The sequence below is a fragment of the Pseudophryne corroboree genome, chromosome 6 (genome assembly GCF_028390025.1).
Source record: "Pseudophryne corroboree isolate aPseCor3 chromosome 6, aPseCor3.hap2, whole genome shotgun sequence".
In the NCBI taxonomy this organism is placed as follows: Eukaryota; Metazoa; Chordata; class Amphibia; order Anura; family Myobatrachidae; genus Pseudophryne; species Pseudophryne corroboree.
The window spans coordinates 723,150,789-723,176,358 of record NC_086449.1 but is presented as its reverse complement, the minus strand read 5'-3'; the positions used below and the strand labels follow the sequence as shown (position 1 = coordinate 723,176,358).

General features: G+C 42.9%; 1 protein-coding gene across 1 annotated transcript in view; it reads left to right on the top strand.

Annotated features, from left to right (window-relative positions):
* The first annotated feature begins 3,430 nt into the window (after positions 1-3,430).
* The window catches only part of LOC134933306 (matrix metalloproteinase-21-like), a 105,607-nt gene continuing 83,467 nt past the window's right edge, over positions 3,431-25,570 (top strand). Inside the window, exon 1 of the mRNA XM_063928412.1 lies at positions 3,431-3,513. The gene's annotated coding sequence lies outside the window, so the exon portion shown is untranslated. The remainder of the gene's footprint in view (positions 3,514-25,570) is intronic.

The window sequence follows — 25,570 nt, the reverse complement described above, 5'->3', positions numbered from 1 at the left end:
CAGAAATAAGTAAGATTTGCAAGTATTTAAAATATGGTTATTGTCTACAGGTTAACAGTAAGTCAAATATTTTGCTGCTGTTAGATGGAAAATTACACAGTGTTAGCAAACCGCAAGTCAGTGTTACTTCATTAACAATGCTTCCCAATGAAACATTTGTTTTCCAGGTATTTGCAGGGTCCGAGTCAAAGTTGCATTGCAGGTGTTTTTGCAGAAAGTGAAAGTATAGTTTCCTCAGTAAGTGAGGATTGGAGAATATTAGGAGTGGACAAACATTTGTAGCTGCAGTATTGTTGGTTTGTGATAGTTTATTTTGCATTTATTTGGTGTTTCCTTTCAATTTCCGTCCAGTATAAGTCAAGTATAAGTTAAGTTCACTAACAGATGTCCAGGGTCATCATATTAGACTGACATGATGACCCTGGGAACGCTAGACTTTCAAATGTCTCATGTGTTTTTGATGCTCTCAAGGTAAAGGATGCTTGCCTTCAGCACCAGATAAGGTTTTTTGTCACGCTTCAAAGACTGCTTGTTCAGTTTTCAGCATGCTTCCCTCTGGGTCATAAGCCATAATACATTCCCTATGTATAGGATATCCTCTTTCCTTGAGGTAGATAGTAATCGGTCAATCACAATATGACTTATAGAATAGTAAAGGTCCAGCAATGCTTCAGCCATGGCCCTTGGTGAATCTATTCTTTCCTTAATTAGCAATGAGTGGACACTTGTGACATACATCACGTGTTAGGAATACAATCTCTAAGTGATAAGATAGATAGAAGTCTTCACCTATAGCAACCACATTTCCTGTATAGGTGAACACGTTCACCTATAAAGGGTTGCAGATAAAAAGACTTCCCTAATACATGAGCCTGCAGAGTCCCTGGTGCCCTCCACTGGCTGCTGCCATCATTTCTAACAGTATGCTTCTGTACAAGGTATGATTGCTCCTTTCCTCCCCATCTCATTTTCTCTTCATTGCAATCTGACCAAAATTCTGTAACAAGAAATTTTCAATATGTACTGTTTGGGATTGAATAAACTGTAAATTCAAAAAGGTGAATGTCAGCCATAAATTTCTAATAATAATTCTAGTCGGGCTCAATTGACAATTGAATCACAAACTTAAACATGTGAAATTTGATTTAATTTGTCACCAGTTCTACATTTTTAAGCCTCTCTACCAGGGCCATCTTTTCGTATGGGCTTAATAGGCACTTTCCCAAGGGCCCCAGAAGTATAAAGGACCTAGGATGATAGCTGAGGGTCCCCTCTTTCCAGGGGTACCAGATTTTTAAAAATCGGCCCTGGGGAACCAGAGATATCGGACTTCAGACCAGTGGTCCCCATCCAAGCCTGTTAATTGCTCTTCCCAGCCAGATATCTCGGGTTCTGGCTGACAGAGTTTTTCTGAGGGTATACTCCAAAAGCTGTGATTCTCTCCTTTTGGTGGACACTGGCAGCTTGTCTCTGCTATTGCCAGAACCATAGATATCAGCATTCAAGCAGCTGGTCCTTGCACCAGCTCCACATGCCTAATATTCAGTTTTATATTTTCATTGGTGGATTGCTTTGGCTCCTGAACTCTTTTCCCCAAGTCCCCAGTACCTTTTGAAAGGTGGGACTCTCTAGTTTGTTATCCCATTCAAAGCTAAGAAATCTATTTCTAGGAACTTGAGATATCTGTGGTCAAGCAAGCTGCCCTCCCACCAGAAAATGATGAATATTAAGCCCACTCCACTATCCACCCCTCTCCTACGTATTAAACACGGGTGTAGTATGTGATGCCGGCGGTCGGGCTACCGGCAGTCAGCATACTGGCGCCGGCAACATGAAAACCACCCATTAAACACACCCTACCACCCTGGAAGTCATGTATCAGGGCCCCTTCATTCAGTCCAAAGCCCCCTTCTACAGTTTAGTGTTCTCCCTCCCGCCCCATCTGTGCAGTAAATGAGTAATGAGCAGAAATTACTGCTCCAGGTCCTACATGCTGAGCAGAAGATAGAACACACCCTGATAGCTTCCCACACCCCTACCGCTGGAGCATGGGTAGGGGCCCCAGTGCATTGCTGTGCCCAGGGGCCTACACTGCTAAGATGGACCTGCTCTCTACTGCTTACTTTTAATAACAAACATAAGATGCAAAATAGCAGCGCTTAGCATATATAACCAATCACGATACACGATATGATAAAAATAGAGAATTATGACACATAGAGATGGATGGATTGAGAGGTAATGATAAAACATTTAATTATTTAAAAAACAACAAAAATTGCACATAAAAGTATTCGGAATCACTAATAGGGGCTGTTTAAACACTAGTGTCCGTTCCTTAATTAGCATGGACTGCAGATGGATGAAGGAATATAAATATTATAGGGCTGAGAGCACAGTCCAGATGTAACATTACCACAGGAGTGTCTGCTGGAGGTGAAGGTACCCTTAATTAATTAGGTCCCTGAAAATGGTGAAGGTTGCGGGGTCCTAAGTCCTCACTAGAGTGCGGTGTCCTTGGTGCAAAGCCGATGTGAGAAGGAACCAGTGGCAAATCCGTTCACCAGTTGTTTTTCCAGCACAGTCGTGGTGAGAGTCCACTCTGCTTACTTTTCTAGAGATGAGCGGGTTCGGTTTTACTCGGTTTTACTCGGATTTACTCGGTTCTCAAAACGGCATCTTATTGGCTCACGGATGTCACGTGTTTTGGATAGCCAATAGAAAAAATCCGGATTAAACCGAACTGGCGTTAATTCTGGCGTTAAATCCGAACCCGCACATCTCTAGAACTTTTACTAACATATGATGATAATGATGATGATGATAATAATGATTAAGAAAACATTCAAATAGTCGGTATCAGCCATACATGGCATTCAGATTTTCTGGCTGCTCCACCTTCTGTCTCTATATGTATTTCAACCTACAATTAGAATGTAAGCTCTGTGGTGTCAGGAACTTTATTGAATTATACTTTGTTTTTATTATACTATAGTATTTCCCTGAATAGTGTCTTCTAAAGTGATACATAAACAATGGTCATATATAAATATATACAGTATGTCCATACAAACATTTGAAATGTTTTTGATAATTGGAAATGTAAAAAAAAGAAAAAAACATGTGGACACTTTAGTTACCAGTTTGCAGCCTGTCTTAATTCAACTGAACAGAACACAAATCCTTGTCCATGCAAAGCAGAAATAAAGTTAGCAAATTAAAAAATATCCACAGACTAAAGTTGTAACCATTGTTATAATGAAACACACAGTTCAAGTAGCGTCTCCTTGGCTACATTCCCACATTTTTCAGTGCAGAAGAAAAAATAGGTTTACGAAAACACATGATTTAAAAATGGTCGAGTGTGGGAGGAGCTGAAGAAACCCAGCTGTTGACAGTTCAGGAGTCTTATATTTTTTTCAGCAGGTCATCGTCACTACATAAACTATGTGAAGCTTAGTCCACCGGTTGTCTACAATCCAGAGAAATACCAGAAACAAAACAGAATAAAAGGTATTTTTTTTATTACTATTCGCTATTTTGAAAGTGTCAGTGTATTGTGAAAATTAGGGGCCGCTATGCAAAACAATATGGAGATATAAATAGCAAAAATGAATAATAATGTTAAAAATAATATCTCTTGAACAAGAAATGAATGAGATGCAGACTACAATGAAACAACAGAGTGTGAACTAGTAATGCGTAGACTTAGCCATATCTAATATTAAGAGCAAAATGTGCTTTTTTTTGCCACGTTGTGATTTTGTTTCGTGTTTTTTTGTGAATTCTTGTTTGTGCCCTTTCCAAATACTGTTTTACACCAAGCCCTTTATTTGATCTTAAATAAAAATGTAACCAAAGCAATATTATTAAAGATACCTATACATAAATATGTATTATATTTTTCTAAATTTACTAAATGAAATAAAAAAATAAAAAACGCACTTCGAAATATAAATTGAAAGTTCATATTTTCTTAGGACTGGGCTGAGAGATTATAATTAAAATAGAAACAAATTTGTCCTATTTTTTTTTTTATTCAAATGAAGTCCTTTTGCATTCTATTTTTTTTTTTTTTTTTATCATTCAATTATAAAAAAAAAAGTAATTCTGGTTTTGTCTAGGTGTGTATTAGATGCTATCTGACCTTGGATGGTAGATCTTTGCTAAGAAATAATATAGCATTAATTTTTATCATTTGTTTGTCATTTGAAAAATACAAATATACAAATACAGAAATATATTTAGATTTGATATTTTAATATTTTTGTATTTTTTACGTTATACAGAAAATACACCGAACCTTACATATTTGTAAACATTTTTTGGACTGCAAAAGCATATTGAATCATAGTAAGACAGCAAAATACAGCCAGCAGACATTTAGGTGTATATTTACTAACGTGCAGGTTTATTGAAGGTTATAGAAGGAGATGTTGCCCATAGCAACCAATCAGATTCTAACTACTATCTTCTGGAAGATGATAGATAAATGTTAAGTAGACTCTGATTGGTTGCTTTGGGCAACATCTCCACTTCTATAAACCTGCACTTTAGTAAATATGGGGTCTCTGTACTAAACCATGGAGAGAGATAAAGTGGATGGAGATAAAGTACCAGCCAGTAAGCTCCTAACTGCCATTTTATAGGCTGTGTTCGAAAAATAACAGTTAGGAGCTGAGTGGTTGGTACTTTATCTCCGTCCACTTTATCATTCTCTAAGGCTTAGTGTATAGACCAGAGGTCCCCAAACTGTGTGCCGTGGCTCCCTGGGGTGCCTCGGGACACTTGCAGGGGTGCCCTGGGTTGGTGGTCCAGGACCAATTCAAATTATTCATGGTCAATATAATAGGCAAAACCAGTGCTGGTGGCTGCCAGTCATAAAATATGTGGCCAAACAGAAGCAAATCTTGTCCCTCACCACACAACTGACCCTAAGGATGACATAAATGCGATCTACTTAATGTAATATTTCTTTCTAAATTTCTCAATAAGAAATTTTTGGCCTAGGGGTGCCGTGAAAAAAATTCTGATATTCTAGGGCGCCGTGATTCAAAAAAGTTTGGAAACCACTGGTATAGACCACTATACGCCTTAGGCATCTGGTGGTTGATGTACCATGCAATGAAAAGAATGGAGAAGTGGACCAGTTGCCCATATCAACCAAACAGATTTTAGCTATTATCGTTTAGAAGTTGCTAGATAAATGATAAGTAGAATCTAATTAGTTGCTATGGGCAACTTCTCCACTGGTCCACTTCTCCATTCTTTTCACTGTTTGATACATCAAACCCCTAGTTATTAATATTTCCCCAATTTTGCCAATAGAAACTGTTAATAAATAAATAAATAATTTATTTTTATCATCCGCTTAACACAGCACTAAAAAAAAAATCACGTTCTTCTGAAAAAATAATGCTGAGGCAGTAGAGCGTAGGTCAGATGCTCTGCATTACTGGTCGGGTGGTATTAGTTAATTTACCTCTTTGCCAGTCCAGTCTCTGTTACTCTGTGCACACGTGTGCGAGTGTGCCGCATCATTCAAGGCCCAGACTCTTAAGCTTTCAGTTTTACTGTGTATTATTTGATGCTAAATAATGTGTAACTAAAACCCCAAAACACACACAACATATGTATGTTTTCTCACATCCTATGTAATAAAATACTTACGCTGCTCCTCACCCCTCTTGGGGGAAATAGAATGTTTTGTGGGCTGGTGGCCACTAGATGGCGCAGGAAGGAGCAATTCAACTGTTGATTTGTTCTGGATCGCACAGTCACTGACACTGACATTACTGTTATGTTGTTCCGTCATTTTGACTGGCTGGTAACTTGTGGATTTATAAGAGTTTTATTTTATTAATAAATTAATTATTATTATTATTATTATTATTATTATTATTAGACCATTGCTTTTGTAAACAATAGTTTATTTTACACCTAAAGCATTTTTTAATGCTTTTGCTCTGCTACCGCCATCCCGAGATGGCGTTACTAGAAAAGACAATCCTGTGGTACACGCACAACAGGGATGCTCGTTAAATAGACTCCCCCATGCTGATGAATACGCATGGTGGATTTTTGCTGGCAACACTTAAAGCTAACTGGGTTATTGTAGTATAGTGATGTGATGGGTTGGGTACGCGATCCCAGCGGTCGGAATCCCGGCTGTCAAAATACAGACGCTAGAATCCCAACCATCAGAATGGGAGGGAGGCAAGCGGAATGGAGCCCCTTGCAGTCTCGCTACGCTCGCCACACTGCGGGCTCGGTGGCTCGGTTCACTCGCCACAGGTTCTATTCCCACTCCATGGTTGTCGTGGATACCCAGTAGTGGGAATAGCTGTGGCGGCGCTGCTGGCATTCTGGCAGGTATATTGACCTCCGGGATTCCGACCGCTGGGATACCAGCTACATCCCGATGTGATAATGAGCTATATCAGCAATAGGTCTCTTCACACTTTGGTAAATAAAACTATTACAGAGCTGTTTTAATCATATTTCTTTGTTTGATAAATAACTGTATTTTAGTTTTACTCACTTTGACCCATATATTATTGATCATCAACTCACAATGGTGATGTGCAAAAAGCATCCTGTAAACCCATTAGGCTCATTTTTTGGAAGTTTTAAAGTACTCTTTATCATACTCAGTAACTGACAATATGTCCCCAGCTCCTGTCCCGTTTGTCTTTCAGAAATCCGCCATAACTAATTATCCAATCTCTAGCAACTAGTGATGTCTGTGCTTGGCACCTCTGACTGGCTCTGAGTAACCATTGCTGCTGGCCCTGCAGTAACTAGAGATGAGCAGGTTCGGTTCTCAGAGAACCGAACCCTACCGGATTTCACTCCACGAGCCCAGATCAGAGTCAAGCTTGGGTTTTCCCGCCTGACTCGGAAACCAGAACAAGGCAAAACGTCATCATCCCGCTGTTGAATTCTCGCAGGATTTGGATTCCATAAAAGGAGCCGCGCGTCGCGCCCATTTTCACTCCAGTCTCGGAGAGTGTATTGAGAGGACGTGTCTCCATCTAGTGGCGATTCTAGTGCTGTCTTCTGCTGCTCAGTCCAGTGTAGTCAGTGTCTTATGCTGCATCAGTCCAGCCCAGAGCCGGCCCTAACCAACATGATGCCCTAGGCAACATTTTGTCTGGTGCCCCCTAGCACCACCACTAGTTTTGTCTCTGACCCTGCACCCCTTGTCTGCTTGGATACAGATGCCTCAATACTCCATGCAGCAGGAGATGCCTGGTGTGAGTCGGCTCTGCTAACGTTGGGCACCCTTTTTTTTTATGAAAATGCGTCTTATTTGCATTACTATGTGGCTAGGATGCAAAAGCATTTTCTGCTGATTAAAATGAAATGCGGCATGACTATATTCTGTATGTGACTGTGGCTATATCTGCATACGAAATGCTACATTACAGTGATTTCCAAGAATACACTGTAATGTAGCATTTCGTATGCAGATACAGCCGCAGTCACACAGAGAATATAGACATGCTGCATATCATTTTAATCAGCAGAAGCTGCTTGTGCTCCTGGGCATACCAAATGCCCTAGGCAATTGCCTAGTTTGCCTATGCCTAGGGCCGGCTTTGGTCCAGCCAGTCACAGTGTTGGTGTCCTCTGCTGCTATATGTCCCCAGTGCTGCTGTATAAGTCCCTTGTAGTTTTGCTGTGTTGTCTTGCATCAGACCAGGGGTAGTGTCTCTCTTGTGCAGCATCAGTCCAGTGTCCAGTCACAATAGTGGTGTCCCCTTCTGCCATATATCCAGTGTTGCTGGCGTATAATACCAGTAATATTGCTGTATAATTCCTGTGATATTGCCGTATAATTCCTGTGATACTGGTGTATAATTACAGTGATATTGCCGTATAATTCTCGGGATACTGGCGTATAATTCCTGTGATATTGCCGTGTAATTACGGTGATATTGCCATATAATTCCCGTGATACTGGCGTATAATTACAGTGATATTGCTGTATAATTCTCGGGATACTGGCGTATAATTCCTGTGATATTGCCGTATAATTACAGTAATATTGCCATATAATTCCTGTGATACTGGCGTATAATTACATTGATATTGCCGTATAATTCTCGGGATACTGGCGTATAATTCCTGTGATATTGCCGTGTAATTACAGTGATATTGCCATATAATTCCCGTGATACTGGCGTATAATTACAGTGATATTGCTGTATAATTCTCGGGATACTGGCGTATAATTCCTGTGATATTGCCGTATAATTACAGTAATATTGCCATATAATTCCAGTGATACTGGCGTATAATTACAGTGATATTGCTGTATAATTCTTGGGATACTGGCGTATAATTCCTGTGATATTGCCGTATAATTACAGTGATTTTGTCATATAATTCCCGTGATACTGGCGTATAATTACAGTAATATTGCCGTATAATTCTCGGGATACTGGCGTATAATTCCTGTGATACTGCCATATAATTACAGTGGTATTGCCATATAATTCCTGTGAAACTGGCGTATAATTACAGTGATATTGCTGTATAATTCTCGGGAAACTGGCGTATAATTCCTGTGAGATTGCCGTATAATTAGAGTGATATTGCCATATAATTTCCGTGATACTGGCGTATAATTACAGTGATATTGCTGTATAATTCTTGGGATACTGGCGTATAATTCTTGTGATATTGCCGTATAATTACAGTAATATTGCCATATAATTCCTGTGATACTGGCGTATAATTACAGTGATATTGCTGTATAATTCTCGGGAAACTGGCGTATAATTCCTGTGAGATTGCCGTATAATTACAGTGATATTGCCATATAATTTCCGTGATACTGGCGTATAATTACAGTGATATTGGCGTATAATTCTTGGGATACTGGCGTATAATTCCTGTGATATTGCCGTATAATTACAGTGATTTTGTCATATAATTCCCGTGATACTGGCGTATAATTACAGTAATATTGCCGTATAATTCTCGGGATACTGGCGTATAATTCCTGTGATACTGCCATATAATTACAGTGGTATTGCCATATAATTCCTGTGAAACTGGCGTATAATTACAGTGATATTGCTGTATAATTCTCGGGAAACTGGCGTATAATTCCTGTGAGATTGCCGTATAATTAGAGTGATATTGCCATATAATTTCCGTGATACTGGCGTATAATTACAGTGATATTGCTGTATAATTCTTGGGATACTGGCGTATAATTCTTGTGATATTGCCGTATAATTACAGTAATATTGCCATATAATTCCTGTGATACTGGCGTATAATTACATTGATATTGCCGTATAATTCTCGGGATACTGGCGTATAATTCCTGTGATATTGCCGTGTAATTACAGTGATATTGCCATATAATTCCCGTGATACTGGCGTATAATTACAGTGATATTGCTGTATAATTCTCGGGATACTGGCGTATAATTCCTGTGATATTGCCGTATAATTACAGTAATATTGCCATATAATTCCAGTGATACTGGCGTATAATTACAGTGATATTGCTGTATAATTCTTGGGATACTGGCGTATAATTCCTGTGATATTGTCGTATAATTACAGTGATTTTGTCATATAATTCCCGTGATACTGGCGTATAATTACAGTAATATTGTCGTATAATTCCCGGGATACTGGCGTATAATTCCTGTGATACTGCCATATAATTACAGTGGTATTGCCATATAATTCCTTTGAAACTGGCGTATAATTACAGTGATATTGCTGTATAATTCTCGGGAAACTGGCGTATAATTCCTGTGAGATTGCCGTATAATTACAGTGATATTGCCATATAATTTCCGTGATACTGGCGTATAATTACAGTGATATTGGCGTATAATTCTTGGGATACTGGCGTATAATTCCTGTGATACTGCCGTAAAATTACAGTGATATTGCCATATAATTCCTGTGATACTGGCGTATAATTACATTGATATTGCCGTATAATTCTCGGGATACTGGCGTATAATTCCTGTGATATTGCCGTGTAATTACAGTGATATTGCCATATAATTCCCGTGATACTGGCATATAATTACAGTGATATTGCTGTATAATTCTCGGGATACTGGCGTATAATTCCTGTGATATTGCCGTATAATTACAGTAATATTGCCATATAATTCCAGTGATACTGGCGTATAATTACAGTGATATTGCTGTATAATTCTTGGGATACTGGCGTATAATTCCTGTGATATTGCCGTATAATTACAGTGTTTTTGTCATATAATTCCCGTGATACTGGCGTATAATTACAGTGATATTGCTGTATAATTCTCGGGAAACTGGCGTATAATTCCTGTGAGATTGCCGTATAATTACAGTGATATTGCCATATAATTTCCGTGATCCTGGCGTATAATTACAGTGATACTGGCGTATAATTCCTGTGATATTGCCTTATAATTACAGTGATATTGCCATATAATTCCCGTTATACTGGCTTATAATTACAGTGATATTGCTGTATAATTCTTGTGATAAATCCAGTCTAGTGATACTGCCGTATATGTCCAGTGTTACTGCCGTATATGTCCATTGATACTGCCATATATGTCCAGCTGTACTGCTGCATATGTCCAGTGATCCTACCATATATGTCCACTGATACTGCCGTATAAATCCAGTGATCCTGCCGTATAAGTCCAGTGATCCTGCCGTATAATTCCAGGGGTACTGGTGTATAAGTCCAGTCCAGTGATACTGCCGTATATGTCCATTGATACTGTCGTATATGTCCAGCGGTACTGCCATATAAGTCCAGTGATCCTGCCGTATAATTACAGTGGTACTGGCGTATAAGTCCAGTCCAGTGATACTGCCGTATATATATATACCCTGTTGCAAAGCGGATTACTGAAGCCATAACAACTATGCTGGTGTTAGACGTAGAGATGAGCGCCTGAAATTTTTCGGGTTTTGTGTTTTGGTTATGGGTTCGGTTCCGCGGCCGTGTTTTGGGTTCGAACGCGTTTTGGCAAAACCTCACCGAATTATTTTTGTCGGATTCGGGTGTGTTTTGGATTCGGGTGTTTTTTTCCAAAAACACTAAAAAACAGCTTAAATCATAGAATTTGGGGGTCATTTTGATCCCAAAGTATTATTAACCTCAAAAACCATAATTTACACTCATTTTCAGTCTATTCTGAATACCTCACACCTCACAATATTATTTTTAGTCCTAAAATTTGCACCGAGGTCGCTGTGTGAGTAAGATAAGCGACCCTAGTGGCCGACACAAACACCGGGCCCATCTAGGAGTGGCACTGCAGTGTCACGCAGGATGTCCCTTCCAAAAAACCCTCCCCAAACAGCACATGACGCAAAGAAAAAAAGAGGCGCAATGAGGTAGCTGTGTGAGTAAGATTAGCGACCCTAGTGGCCGACACAAACACCGGGCCCATCTAGGAGTGGCACTGCAGTGTCACGCAGGATGGCCCTTCCAAAAAACCCTCCCCAAACAGCACATGACGCAAAGAAAAAAAGAGGCGCAATGAGGTAGCTGACTGTGTGAGTAAGATTAGCGACCCTAGTGGCCGACACAAACACCGGGCACATCTAGGAGTGGCACTGCAGTGTCACGCAGGATGTCCCTTCCAAAAAACCCTCCCCAAACAGCACATGACGCAAAGAAAAAAAGAGGCGCAATGAGGTAGCTGTGTGAGTAAGATTAGCGACCCTAGTGGCCGACACAAACACCGGGCCCATCTAGGAGTGGCACTGCAGTGTCACGCAGGATGTCCCTTCCAAAAAACCCTCCCCAATCAGCACATGATGCAAAGAAAAAGAAAAGAAAAAAGAGGTGCAAGATGGAATTATCCTTGGGCCCTCCCACCCACCCTTATGTTGTATAAACAAAACAGGACATGCACACTTTAACCAACCCATCATTTCAGTGACAGGGTCTGCCACACGACTGTGACTGATATGACGGGTTGGTTTGGACCCCCCCCAAAAAAGAAGCAATTAATCTCTCCTTGCACAAACTGGCTCTACAGAGGCAAGATGTCCACCTCATCTTCACCCTCCGATATATCACCGTGTACATCCCCCTCCTCACAGATTATCAATTCGTCCCCACTGGAATCCACCATCTCAGCTCCCTGTGTACTTTGTGGAGGCAATTGCTGCTGGTCAATGTCTCCGCGGAGGAATTGATTATAATTCATTTTAATGAACATCATCTTCTCCACATTTTCTGGATGTAACCTCGTACGCCGATTGCTGACAAGGTGAGCGGCGGCACTAAACACTCTTTCGGAGTACACACTTGTGGGAGGGCAACTTAGGTAGAATAAAGCCAGTTTGTGCAAGGGCCTCCAAATTGCCTCTTTTTCCTGCCAGTATAAGTACGGACTGTGTGACGTGCCTACTTGGATGCGGTCACTCATATAATCCTCCACCATTCTATCAATGTTGAGAGAATCATATGCAGTCACAGTAGACGACATGTCCGTAATCGTTGTCAGGTCCTTCAGTCCGGACCAGATGTCAGCATCAGCAGTCGCTCCAGACTGCCCTGCATCACCGCCAGCGGGTGGGCTCGGAATTCTGAGCCTTTTCCTCGCACCCCCAGTTGCGGGAGAATGTGAAGGAGGAGATGTTGACAGGTCGCGTTCCGCTTGACTTGACAATTTTGTCACCAGCAGGTCTTTCAACCCCAGCAGACCTGTGTCTGCCGGAAAGAGAGATCCAAGGTAGGCTTTAAATCTAGGATCGAGCACGGTGGCCAAAATGTAGTGCTCTGATTTCAACAGATTGACCACCCGTGAATCCTTGTTAAGCGAATTAAGGGCTGCATCCACAAGTCCCACATGCCTAGCGGAATCGCTCCGTGTTAGCTCCTTCTTCAATGCCTCCAGCTTCTTCTGCAAAAGCCTGATGAGGGGAATGACCTGACTCAGGCTGGCAGTGTCTGAACTGACTTCACGTGTGGCAAGTTCAAAGGGCATCAGAACCTTGCACAACGTTGAAATCATTCTCCACTGCACTTGAGACAGGTGCATTCCATCTCCTATATCGTGCTCAATTGTATAGGCTTGAATGGCCTTTTGCTGCTCCTCCAACCTCTGAAGCATATAGAGGGTTGAATTCCACCTCGTTACCACTTCTTGCTTCAGATGATGGCAGGGCAGGTTCAGTAGTTTTTGGTGGTGCTCCAGTCTTCTGTACGTGGTGCCTGTACGCCGAAAGTGTCCCGCAATTTTTCTGGCCACCGACAGCATCTCTTGCACGCCCCTGTCGTTTTTTAAAAAATTCTGCACCACCAAATTCAAGGTATGTGCAAAACATGGGACGTGCTGGAATTTGCCCATATTTAATGCACACACAATATTGCTGGCGTTGTCCGATGCCACAAATCCACAGGAGAGTCCAATTGGGGTAAGCCATTCCGCGATGATCTTCCTCAGTTGCCGTAAGAGGTTTTCAGCTGTGTGCGTATTCTGGAAAGCGGTGATACAAAGCGTAGCCTGCCTAGGAAAGAGTTGGCGTTTGCGAGATGCTGCTACTGGTGCCGCCGCTGCTGTTCTTGCGGCGGGAGTCCATACATCTACCCAGTGGGCTGTCACAGTCATATAGTCCTGACCCTGCCCTGCTCCACTTGTCCACATGTCCGTGGTTAAGTGGACATTGGGTACAACTGCATTTTTTAGGACACTGGTGAGTCTTTTTCTGACGTCCGTGTACATTCTCGGTATCGCCTGCCTAGAGAAGTGGAACCTAGATGGTATTTGGTAACGGGGGCACACTGCCTCAATAAATTGTCTAGTTCCCTGTGAACTAACGGCGGATACCGGACGCACGTCTAACACCAACATAGTTGTCAAGGACTCAGTTATCCGCTTTGCAGTAGGATGACTGCTGTGATATTTCATCTTCCTCGCAAAGGACTGTTGAACAGTCAATTGCTTACTGGAAGTAGTACAAGTGGGCTTACGACTTCCCCTCTGGGATGACCATCGACTCCCAGCGGCAACAACAGCAGCGCCAGCAGCAGTAGGCGTTACACGCAAGGATGCATCGGAGGAATCCCAGGCAGGAGAGGACTCGTCAGACTTGCCAGTGACATGGCCTGCAGGACTATTGGCATTCCTGGGGAAGGAGGAAATTGACACTGAGGGAGTTGGTGGGGTGGTTTGCGTGAGCTTGGTTACAAGAGGAAGGGATTTACTGGTCAGTGGACTGCTTCCGCTGTCACCCAAAGTTTTTGAACTTGTCACTGACTTATTATGAATGCGCTGCAGGTGACGTATAAGGGAGGATGTTCCGAGGTGGTTAACGTCCTTACCCCTACTTATTACAGCTTGACAAAGGGAACACACGGCTTGACACCTGTTGTCCGCATTTCTGGTGAAATACCTCCACACCGAAGAGCTGATTTTTTTGGTATTTTCACCTGGCATGTCAACGGCCATATTCCTCCCACGGACAACAGGTGTCTCCCCGGGTGCCTGACTTAAACAAACCACCTCACCATCAGAATCCTCCTGGTCAATTTCCTCCCCAGCGCCAGCAACACCCATATCCTCCTCATCCTGGTGTACTTCAACACTGACATCTTCAATCTGACTATCAGGAACTGGACTGCGGGTGCTCCTTCCAGCACTTGCAGGGGGCATGCAAATAGTGGAAGGCGCATGCTCTTCACGTCCAGTGTTGGGAAGGTCAGGCATCGCAAACGACACAATTGGACTCTCCTTGTGGATTTGGGATTTCAAAGAACGCACAGTTCTTTGCGGTGCTTTTGCCAGCTTGAGTCTTTTCAGTTTTCTAGCGAGAGGCTGAGTGCTTCCATCCTCATGTGAAGCTGAACCACTAGCCATGAACATAGGCCAGGGCCTCAGCCGTTCCTTGCCACTCCGTGTGGTAAATGGCATATTGGCAAGTTTACGCTTCTCCTCCGACAATTTTATTTTAGGTTTTGGAGTCCTTTTTTTTCTGATATTTGGTGTTTTGGATTTGACATGCTCTGTACTATGACATTGGGCATCGGCCTTGGCAGACGACGTTGCTGGCATTTCATCGTCTCGGCCATGACTAGTGGCAGCAGCTTCAGCACGAGGTGGAAGTGGATCTTGATCTTTCCCTAATTTTGGAACCTCAACTTTTTTGTTCTCCATATTTTATAGGCAGAACTAAAAGGCACCTCAGGTAAACAATGGAGATGGATGGATTGGATACTAGTATACAATTATGGACGGACTGCCACGGTTAGGTGGTATAAAAAAACCACGGTTAGGTGGTATATAATACAATTATGGATGGACGGACTGCCTGCCGAGTGCCGACACAGAGGTAGCCACAGCCGTGAACTACCGCACTGTACACTGGTTGATAAAGAGATAGTAGTATACTCGTAACAACTAGTATGACGACGGTATAAAGAATGAAAAAAAAACCACGGTTAGGTGGTATATATTATAATACAATTATGGTTGGACGGACTGCCTGCCGAGTGCCGACACAGAGGTAGCCACAGCCGTGAACTACCGCACTGTACACTGGTTGATAAAGAGATAGTAGTATACTCGTAACAACTAGTATGACGACGGTATAAAGAATGAAAAAAAAACCACGGTTAGGTGGTATATATTATAATACAATTATGGATGGACGGACTGCCTGCCGACTGCCGACACAGAGGTAGCCACAGCCGTGAACTACCGCACTGTACACTGGTTGATAAAGAGATAGTAGTATACTCGTAACAACTAGTATGACACTATGACGGTATAAAGAATGAAAAAAAAACCACGGTTAGGTGGTATATATTGTAATACAATTATGGATGGACGGACTGCCTGCCGACTGCCGACACAGAGGTAGCCACAGCCGTGAACTACCGCACTGTACACTGGTTGATAAAGAGATAGTAGTATACTCGTAACAACTAGTATGACACTATGACGGTATAAAGAATGAAAAAAAAACCACGGTTAGGTGGTATATATTATAATACAATTATGGATGGACGGACTGCCTGCCGACTGCCGACACAGAGGTAGCCACAGCCGTGAACTACCGCACTGTACACTGGTTGATAAAGAGATAGTAGTATACTCGTAACAACTAGTATGACACTATGACGGTATAAAGAATGAAAAAAAAACCACGGTTAGGTGGTATATATTATAATACAATTATGGATGGACGGACTGCCTGCCGACTGCCGACACAGAGGTAGCCACAGCCGTGAACTACCGCACTGTACACTGGTTGATAAAGAGATAGTAGTATACTCGTAACAACTAGTATGACACTATGACGGTATAAAGAATGAAAAAAAAACCACGGTTAGGTGGTATATATTATAATAATACAATTATGGATGGACGGACTGCCTGCCGAGTTCCGACACAGAGGTAGCCACAGCCGTGAACTACCGCACTGTACACTGGTTGATAAAGAGATAGTAGTATACTCGTAACAACTAGTATGACACTATGACGGTATAAAGAATGAAAAAAAAACCACGGTTAGGTGGTATATATTATAATACAATTATGGATGGACGGACTGCCTGCCGACTGCCGACACAGAGGTAGCCACAGCCGTGAACTACCGCACTGTACACTGGTTGATAAAGAGATAGTAGTATACTCGTAACAACTAGTATGACACTATGACGGTATAAAGAATGAAAAAAAAACCACGGTTAGGTGGTATATATTATAATAATACAATTATGGATGGACGGACTGCCTGCCGAGTTCCGACACAGAGGTAGCCACAGCCGTGAACTACCGCACTGTACACTGGTTGATAAAGAGATAGTAGTATACTCGTAACAACTAGTATGACACTATGACGGTATAAAGAATGAAAAAAAAACCACGGTTAGGTGGTATATATTATAATACAATTATGGATGGACGGACTGCCTGCCGACTGCCGACACAGAGGTAGCCACAGCCGTGAACTACCGCACTGTACACTGGTTGATAAAGAGATAGTAGTATACTCGTAACAACTAGTATGACACTATGACGGTATAAAGAATGAAAAAAAAACCACGGTTAGGTGGTATATATTATAATACAATTATGGATGGACGGACTGCCTGCCGAGTGCCGACACAGAGGTAGCCACAGCCGTGAACTACCGCACTGTACACTGGTTGATAAAGAGATAGTAGTATACTCGTAACAACTAGTATGACTGACTATGACGGTATAAAGAATGAAAAAAAAACCACGGTTAGGTGGTATATATTATAATACAATTATGGATGGACGGACTGCCTGCCGACTGCCGACACAGAGGTAGCCACAGCCGTGAACTACCGCACTGTACACTGGTTGATAAAGAGATAGTAGTATACTCGTAACAACTAGTATGACACTATGACGGTATAAAGAATGAAAAAAAAACCACGGTTAGGTGGTATATATTATAATACAATTATGGATGGACGGACTGCCTGCCGACTGCCGACACAGAGGTAGCCACAGCCGTGAACTACCGCACTGTACACTGGTTGATAAAGAGATAGTAGTATACTCGTAACAACTAGTATGACTATGACGACGGTATAAAGAAAGAAAAAAAAATACCACGGTTAGGTGGTATATAATTATACAATTATGGATGGACGGACTGCCTGCCGAGTGCCGACTGCCGACACAGAGGTAGCCACAGCCGTGAACTACCGCACTGTACTGTGTCTGCTGCTAATATAGACTGGTTGATAAAGAGATAGTATACAACAATATACTACTATACTGGTGGTCAGGCACTGGTCACCACTAGTCACACTGGCAGTGGCACTCCTGCAGCAAAAGTGTGCACTGTTTAATTTTAAATTAATATAATATTATGTACTCCTGGCTCCTGCTATAACAACCTGCAGTGCTCCCCAGTCTCCCCCACAATTATTATAAGCTTTTATACATTGATGTGCAGCACACTGGGCTGAGCTGAGTGCACACAGACTGAGTCACACTGTGTGACTGCTGTGTATCGTTTTTTTCAGGCAGAGAACGGATATAGCAGAGAACGGATATATTAAATAAAAGTTAACTTAACAACAACTGCACTGGTCACTGTGGTAAACTCTGTCTGCACAATCTCTCTCTCTCTCTCTCTCTTCTAATCTATTCTAATGGAGAGGACGCCAGCCACGTCCTCTCCCTATCAATCTCAATGCACGTGTGAAAATGGCGGCGACGCGCGGCTCCTTATATAGAATCCGAGTCTCGCGAGAATCCGACAGCGTCATGATGACGTTCGGGCGCGCTCGGGTTAACCGAGCAAGGCGGGAAGATCCGAGTCGCTCGGACCCGTGAAAAAAAAAGTGAAGTTCGTGCGGGTTCGGATTCAAAGAAACCGAACCCGCTCATCTCTAGTTAGACGTGCGTCCGGTATCCACCCCTAGTGCAGTGGGACTGCAGTGCCAGCCCTAGAAGGGCCAGGTGTTTGTGACACACACTTGTTTTGCTTAGCTTAGTCATACAGCTAACTCATTGCCCTCTTTTACATCTTTGCATGATGTGCTGTTTGTGGCCTTTTTTTTATATCTGCCCTCCTGTCTGACACTTCAGTGCCACTCCTAGATGGGCCAATTGTTTGTGTCACTTAGCTTAGTCATACAGCTACCTCATTGCCCTCTTTTACTTCTTGGCATGATGTGCTGCTTGGGTACTATTTTTTTTAAAGTGCCCTCCTGTCTGACACTGCAATGACACTCCTAAATGGGCCAGGTGTTTGTGCCGCACACTTGTGTCACTTAGCTTAGTCATACAGACACCTCGGTGCAACCTTTTGGCCTAAAAACAATATTGTGAGGTGTTCAGAATAGACTGGAAATGAGTGGAAATGAATTTTATTGAGATTAATAATACTGTAGGATCAAAATTACCCCCAAATTCTGTGATTTTAGCTGTTTTCCCCCAAAAAAATCATCCAGATCCAAAACCAAAACACGAAAGGGTGGTTTTGGCAAAACAAATCCAAAATCAAAACACGAGCGGGGAATTAGAACCAAAACCAAAACACTAAAAGTGCCAGCCGCACATCTCTAGCAGTAACACAACAAGTCAATGTGAAAGCACAGCTCTGTGTCTGGAGCCGCCTGCCACATTGCATGGCAACTGATTAGCATGATCCAGAGATCTCTTGTAGTGGAAAAGTTCTCAGTTCAGCAGTTTCTTAACTTATTTTTATGACGCTTCACTTCTTGTAACTGAAGCAGGAACCATTTAATTTGCCGGTTCAGCCAGAACGGTACTTATTACATTAGCAATAACTGTCTGGGAATAACGGGCCTACCAGATATTATTATTGGCCCGACCACTACAACAAGTATGATTATTTTTTTACTGCAGCAATAAGTCACTTATTGTCGACAGTTATGAAAAATACAGATGAGCATCACTGCCTGATGATACTATCCTTGAGAGGGAGTGAGCAGTGGAATTGCCAGCCCAGATTTGGGCTATCAGCATCACTAGTGGGGAATAAAATATAAATAAAGTTTTTTTTACTTGAAAAATATATATATACTGGTGTGGAGTGATAGATAGATAGTGTCTAGTTAGATAGCCAATAGATAGACACCACATGTTAGACAGACATTAGGTCAACAGGGTCAAAAGGTTGACAGGGTCAAGGGGTCAACATAAAAAAGGTAGACAGTACAAAAGGTTGACAGGGTCAAAATGTCGACATGAAAATGGTCGCTTCGCTCGCCACGCTTCGGGTTTGGTGGCTCGTTGCAACTCTGTGCCAACATGGATAGAGAAGGTATGAAATAGTCCACAAACATGTAAAATTTGAAAAAAAAGGTGTACCTTTTGACCATGTCAACCTTTTGTACTGTCTATCTTTTTCATGTTGACCTTTTGACCCTGTCGACCTTTTGACCCTGTCGACCTAATGTCTGTCTAACATATGGTGTCTATCTATTGACTGTCTAACTAGACACTGTCTATCAACCAGATACCGTTCTGTTAATATCAATGTAAGTTGGTGAGCGTGGAACAGGTGTCAGAAGTAGCTTTCCCCATGCAAAGGCTGGTGGTAAATCCTTTCATGTTTAGGGCGATAATGAGTACTATCATCTTCAAAAACATTGTTTTTCTCCAGAGACAGGGCTCTTTGCCCTTTGGTAGCTAGGCCTTTAAAATGTGAAAAAAGCAGGAACTACTGGTGGGAAGCTGACCAATAACGAATTTGAATGATCAACTCTGCAGATGAGCAATGACTAAAGACGTCTAGGAGGTCTACTATATCATGTCTTCTACATTGTCATATATTTTTCTGTATAGTAGCAAGCTTTGTGATGGCGACCACAAACCCTTAGGCGGCCTGAGCTGTGTAAATACAGGGATGGGCAGTTAACAATCCTGGCCGTGTACCTGGTGGAAAGTGGAGCAGCAGTAACATACATAGTATCTAAGGTTGAAAAAAGACAATTGTCCATCAAGTTCAACCTATTTGTGGTCTCCTATGCACAATTATTTTGTAGAAAATTTTGACTGGAGTTGATGACTGCCGTTACGTTTTACCCTTCTTTTTTATAATAACCATAGTGCGTGACTATGCCCCGTAACCCTGGATATCCTTTTCCATTAGGAATTTATCTAACCCATTCTTAAAGGTGTTGACTGAGTCCGCCATTACAACTCCCTCAGGCAGGGAATTCCAAACACGTATCGTCCTTACCGTAAAAAAGCCTTTACGCCGTATTGTGCGGAATCTCCTCTCCTCTAACCTGAGCGAGTGTTTACGAGTTCTCTGTGTTGATCTAACCAAAACAGGTCCTGCGCAAGATCTGTATAATGTCCCCTTATATATTTGTAAATGTTGATCATGTCCCCTCTTAATCTCCTCTTTTCCAGTGTAAACTAGAGATGAGCGGGTTCGGTTTCTTTGAATCCGAACCCGCACGAACTTCACTTTTTTTTTCACGGGTCCGAGCGACTCGGATCTTCCCGCCTTGCTCGGTTAACCCGAGCGCGCCCGAACGTCATCATGACGCTGTCGGATTCTCGCGAGACTCGGATTCTATATAAGGAGCCGCGCGTCGCCGCCATTTTCACACGTGCATTGAGATTGATAGGGAGAGGACGTGGCTGGCGTCCTCTCCATTTAGATTAGATTTAGAAGAGAGAGAGAGAGATTGCTGTGATACTGTAGATTAGAAGAGAGTGCAGACAGAGTTTAGTGACTGACGACCACAGTGACCAGTGACCACCAGAGACAGTGCAGTTGTTTGTTTTATTTAATATATCCGTTCTCTGCCTGAAAAAAACGATACACAGTCACACAGTGACTCAGTCTGTGTGCACTGCTCAGCCCAGTGTGCTGCACATCAATGTATTGTATATAAAGCTTATAATTGTGGAGGAGACTGGGGAGCACTGCAGGTTGTTATAGCAGGAGCCAGGAGTACATGATAAATAATATTATATTAAAATTAAACAGTGCACACTTTTGCTGCAGGAGTGCCACTGCCAGTGTGACTAGTGGTGACCAGTGCCTGACCACCAGTATATTAGTAGTATTGTATACTATCTCTTTATCAACCAGTCTATATTAGCAGCAGACACAGTACAGTGCGGTAGTTCACGGCTGTGGCTACCTCTGTGTCGGCACTCGGCAGGCAGTCCGTCCATCCATAATTGTATTATAATATATACCACCTAACCGTGGTTTTTTTTTCATTCTTTATACCGTCGTCATACTAGTTGTTACGAGTATACTACTATCTCTTTATCAACCAGTGTACAGTGCGGTAGTTCACGGCTGTGGCTACCTCTGTGTCGGCACTCGGCAGGCAGTCCGTCCAACCATAATTGTATTATATACCACCTAACCGTGGTTTTTTTTTCATTCTTTATACCGTCGTCATACTAGTTGTTACGAGTATACTACTATCTCTTTATCAACCAGTGTACAGTGCGGTAGTTCACGGCTGTGGCTACCTCTGTGTCGGCACTCGGCAGGCAGTCCGTCCATCCATAATTGTATTATAATATATACCACCTAACCGTGGTTTTTTTTTCATTCTTTATACCGTCGTCATACTAGTTGTTACGAGTATACTACCATCTCTTTATCAACCAGTGTACAGTGCGGTAGTTCACGGCTGTGGCTACCTCTGTGTCGGCACTCGGCAGGCAGTCCGTCCAACCATAATTGTATTATAATATATACCACCTAACCGTGGTTTTTTTTTCATTCTTTATACCGTCGTCATACTAGTTGTTACGAGTATACTACTATCTCTTTATCAACCAGTGTACAGTGCGGTAGTTCACGGCTGTGGCTACCTCTGTGTCGGCACTCGGCAGGCAGTCCGTCCAACCATAATTGTATTATATACCACCTAACCGTGGTTTTTTTTTCATTCTTTATACCGTCGTCATACTAGTTGTTACGAGTATACTACTATCTCTTTATCAACCAGTGTACAGTGCGGTAGTTCACGGCTGTGGCTACCTCTGTGTCGGCACTCAGCAGGCAGTCCGTCCAACCATAATTGTATTATATACCACCTAACCGTGTTTTTTTTTTCATTCTTTATACCGTCGTCATACTAGTTGTTACGAGTATACTACTATCTCTTTATCAACCAGTGTACAGTGCGGTAGTTCACGGCTGTGGCTACCTCTGTGTCGGCACTCGGCAGGCAGTCCGTCCATCCATAATTGTATTATAATATATACCACCTAACCGTGGTTTTTTTTTCATTCTTTATACCGTCGTCATACTAGTTGTTACGAGTATACTACTATCTCTTTATCAACCAGTGTACAGTGCGGTAGTTCACGGCTGTGGCTACCTCTGTGTCGGCACTCGGCAGGCAGTCCGTCCAACCATAATTGTATTATATACCACCTAACCGTGGTTTTTTTTTCATTCTTTATACCGTCGTCATACTAGTTGTTACGAGTATACTACTATCTCTTTATCAACCAGTGTACAGTGCGGTAGTTCACGGCTGTGGCTACCTCTGTGTCGGCACTCGGCAGGCAGTCCGTCCAACCATAATTGTATTATATACCACCTAACCGTGGTTTTTTTTTCATTCTTTATACCGTCGTCATACTAGTTGTTACGAGTATACTACTATCTCTTTATCAACCAGTGTACAGTGCGGTAGTTCACGGCTGTGGCTACCTCTGTGTCGGCACTCGGCAGGCAGTCCGTCCAACCATAATTGTATTATAATATATACCACCTAACCGTGGTTTTTTTTTCATTCTTTATACCGTCGTCATACTAGTTGTTACGAGTATACTACTATCTCTTTATCAACCAGTGTACAGTGCGGTAGTTCACGGCTGTGGCTACCTCTGTGTCGGCACTCGGCAGGCAGTCCGTCCATCCATAATTGTATTATATACCACCTAACCGTGGTTTTTTTATACCACCTAACCGTGGCAGTCCGTCCATAATTGTATACTAGTATCCAATCCATCCATCTCCATTGTTTACCTGAGGTGCCTTTTAGTTCTGCCTATAAAATATGGAGAACAAAAAAGTTGAGGTTCCAAAATTAGGGAAAGATCAAGATCCACTTCCACCTCGTGCTGAAGCTGCTGCCACTAGTCATGGCCGAGACGATGAAATGCCAGCAACGTCGTCTGCCAAGGCCGATGCCCAATGTCATAGTACAGAGCATGTCAAATCCAAAACACCAAATATCAGAAAAAAAAGGACTCCAAAACCTAAAATAAAATTGTCGGAGGAGAAGCGTAAACTTGCCAATATGCCATTTACCACACGGAGTGGCAAGGAACGGCTGAGGCCCTGGCCTATGTTCATGGCTAGTGGTTCAGCTTCACATGAGGATGGAAGCACTCAGCCTCTCGCTAGAAAACTGAAAAGACTCAAGCTGGCAAAAGCACCGCAAAGAACTGTGCGTTCTTTGAAATCCCAAATCCACAAGGAGAGTCCAATTGTGTCGGTTGCGATGCCTGACCTTCCCAACACTGGACGTGAAGAGCATGCGCCTTCCACCATTTGCACGCCCCCTGCAAGTGCTGGAAGGAGCACCCGCAGTCCAGTTCCTGATAGTCAGATTGAAGATGTCAGTGTTGAAGTACACCAGGATGAGGAGGATATGGGTGTTGCTGGCGCTGGGGAGGAAATTGACCAGGAGGATTCTGATGGTGAGGTGGTTTGTTTAAGTCAGGCACCCGGGGAGACACCTGTTGTCCGTGGGAGGAATATGGCCGTTGACATGCCAGGTGAAAATACCAAAAAAATCAGCTCTTCGGTGTGGAGGTATTTCACCAGAAATGCGGACAACAGGTGTCAAGCCGTGTGTTCCCTTTGTCAAGCTGTAATAAGTAGGGGTAAGGACGTTAACCACCTCGGAACATCCTCCCTTATACGTCACCTGCAGCGCATTCATAATAAGTCAGTGACAAGTTCAAAAACTTTGGGTGACAGCGGAAGCAGTCCACTGACCAGTAAATCCCTTCCTCTTGTAACCAAGCTCACGCAAACCACCCCACCAACTCCCTCAGTGTCAATTTCCTCCTTCCCCAGGAATGCCAATAGTCCTGCAGGCCATGTCACTGGCAAGTCTGACGAGTCCTCTCCTGCCTGGGATTCCTCCGATGCATCCTTGCGTGTAACGCCTACTGCTGCTGGCGCTGCTGTTGTTGCCGCTGGGAGTCGATGGTCATCCCAGAGGGGAAGTCGTAAGCCCACTTGTACTACTTCCAGTAAGCAATTGACTGTTCAACAGTCCTTTGCGAGGAAGATGAAATATCACAGCAGTCATCCTACTGCAAAGCGGATAACTGAGTCCTTGACAACTATGTTGGTGTTAGACGTGCGTCCGGTATCCGCCGTTAGTTCACAGGGAACTAGACAATTTATTGAGGCAGTGTGCCCCCGTTACCAAATACCATCTAGGTTCCACTTCTCTAGGCAGGCGATACCGAGAATGTACACGGACGTCAGAAAAAGACTCACCAGTCTCCTAAAAAATGCAGTTGTACCCAATGTCCACTTAACCACGGACATGTGGACAAGTGGAGCAGGGCAGGGTCAGGACTATATGACTGTGACAGCCCACTGGGTAGATGTATGGACTCCCGCCGCAAGAACAGCAGCGGCGGCACCAGTAGCAGCATCTCGCAAACGCCAACTCTTTCCTAGGCAGGCTACGCTTTGTATCACCGCTTTCCAGAATACGCACACAGCTGAAAACCTCTTACGGCAACTGAGGAAGATCATCGCGGAATGGCTTACCCCAATTGGACTCTCCTGTGGATTTGTGGCATCGGACAACGCCAGCAATATTGTGTGTGCATTAAATATGGGCAAATTCCAGCACGTCCCATGTTTTGCACATACCTTGAATTTGGTGGTGCAGAATTTTTTTAAAAACGACAGGGGCGTGCAAGAGATGCTGTCGGTGGCCAGAAAAATTGCGGGACACTTTCGGCGTACAGGCACCACGTACAGAAGACTGGAGCACCACCAAAAACTACTGAACCTGCCCTGCCATCATCTGAAGCAAGAAGTGGTAACGAGGTGGAATTCAACCCTCTATATGCTTCAGAGGTTGGAGGAGCAG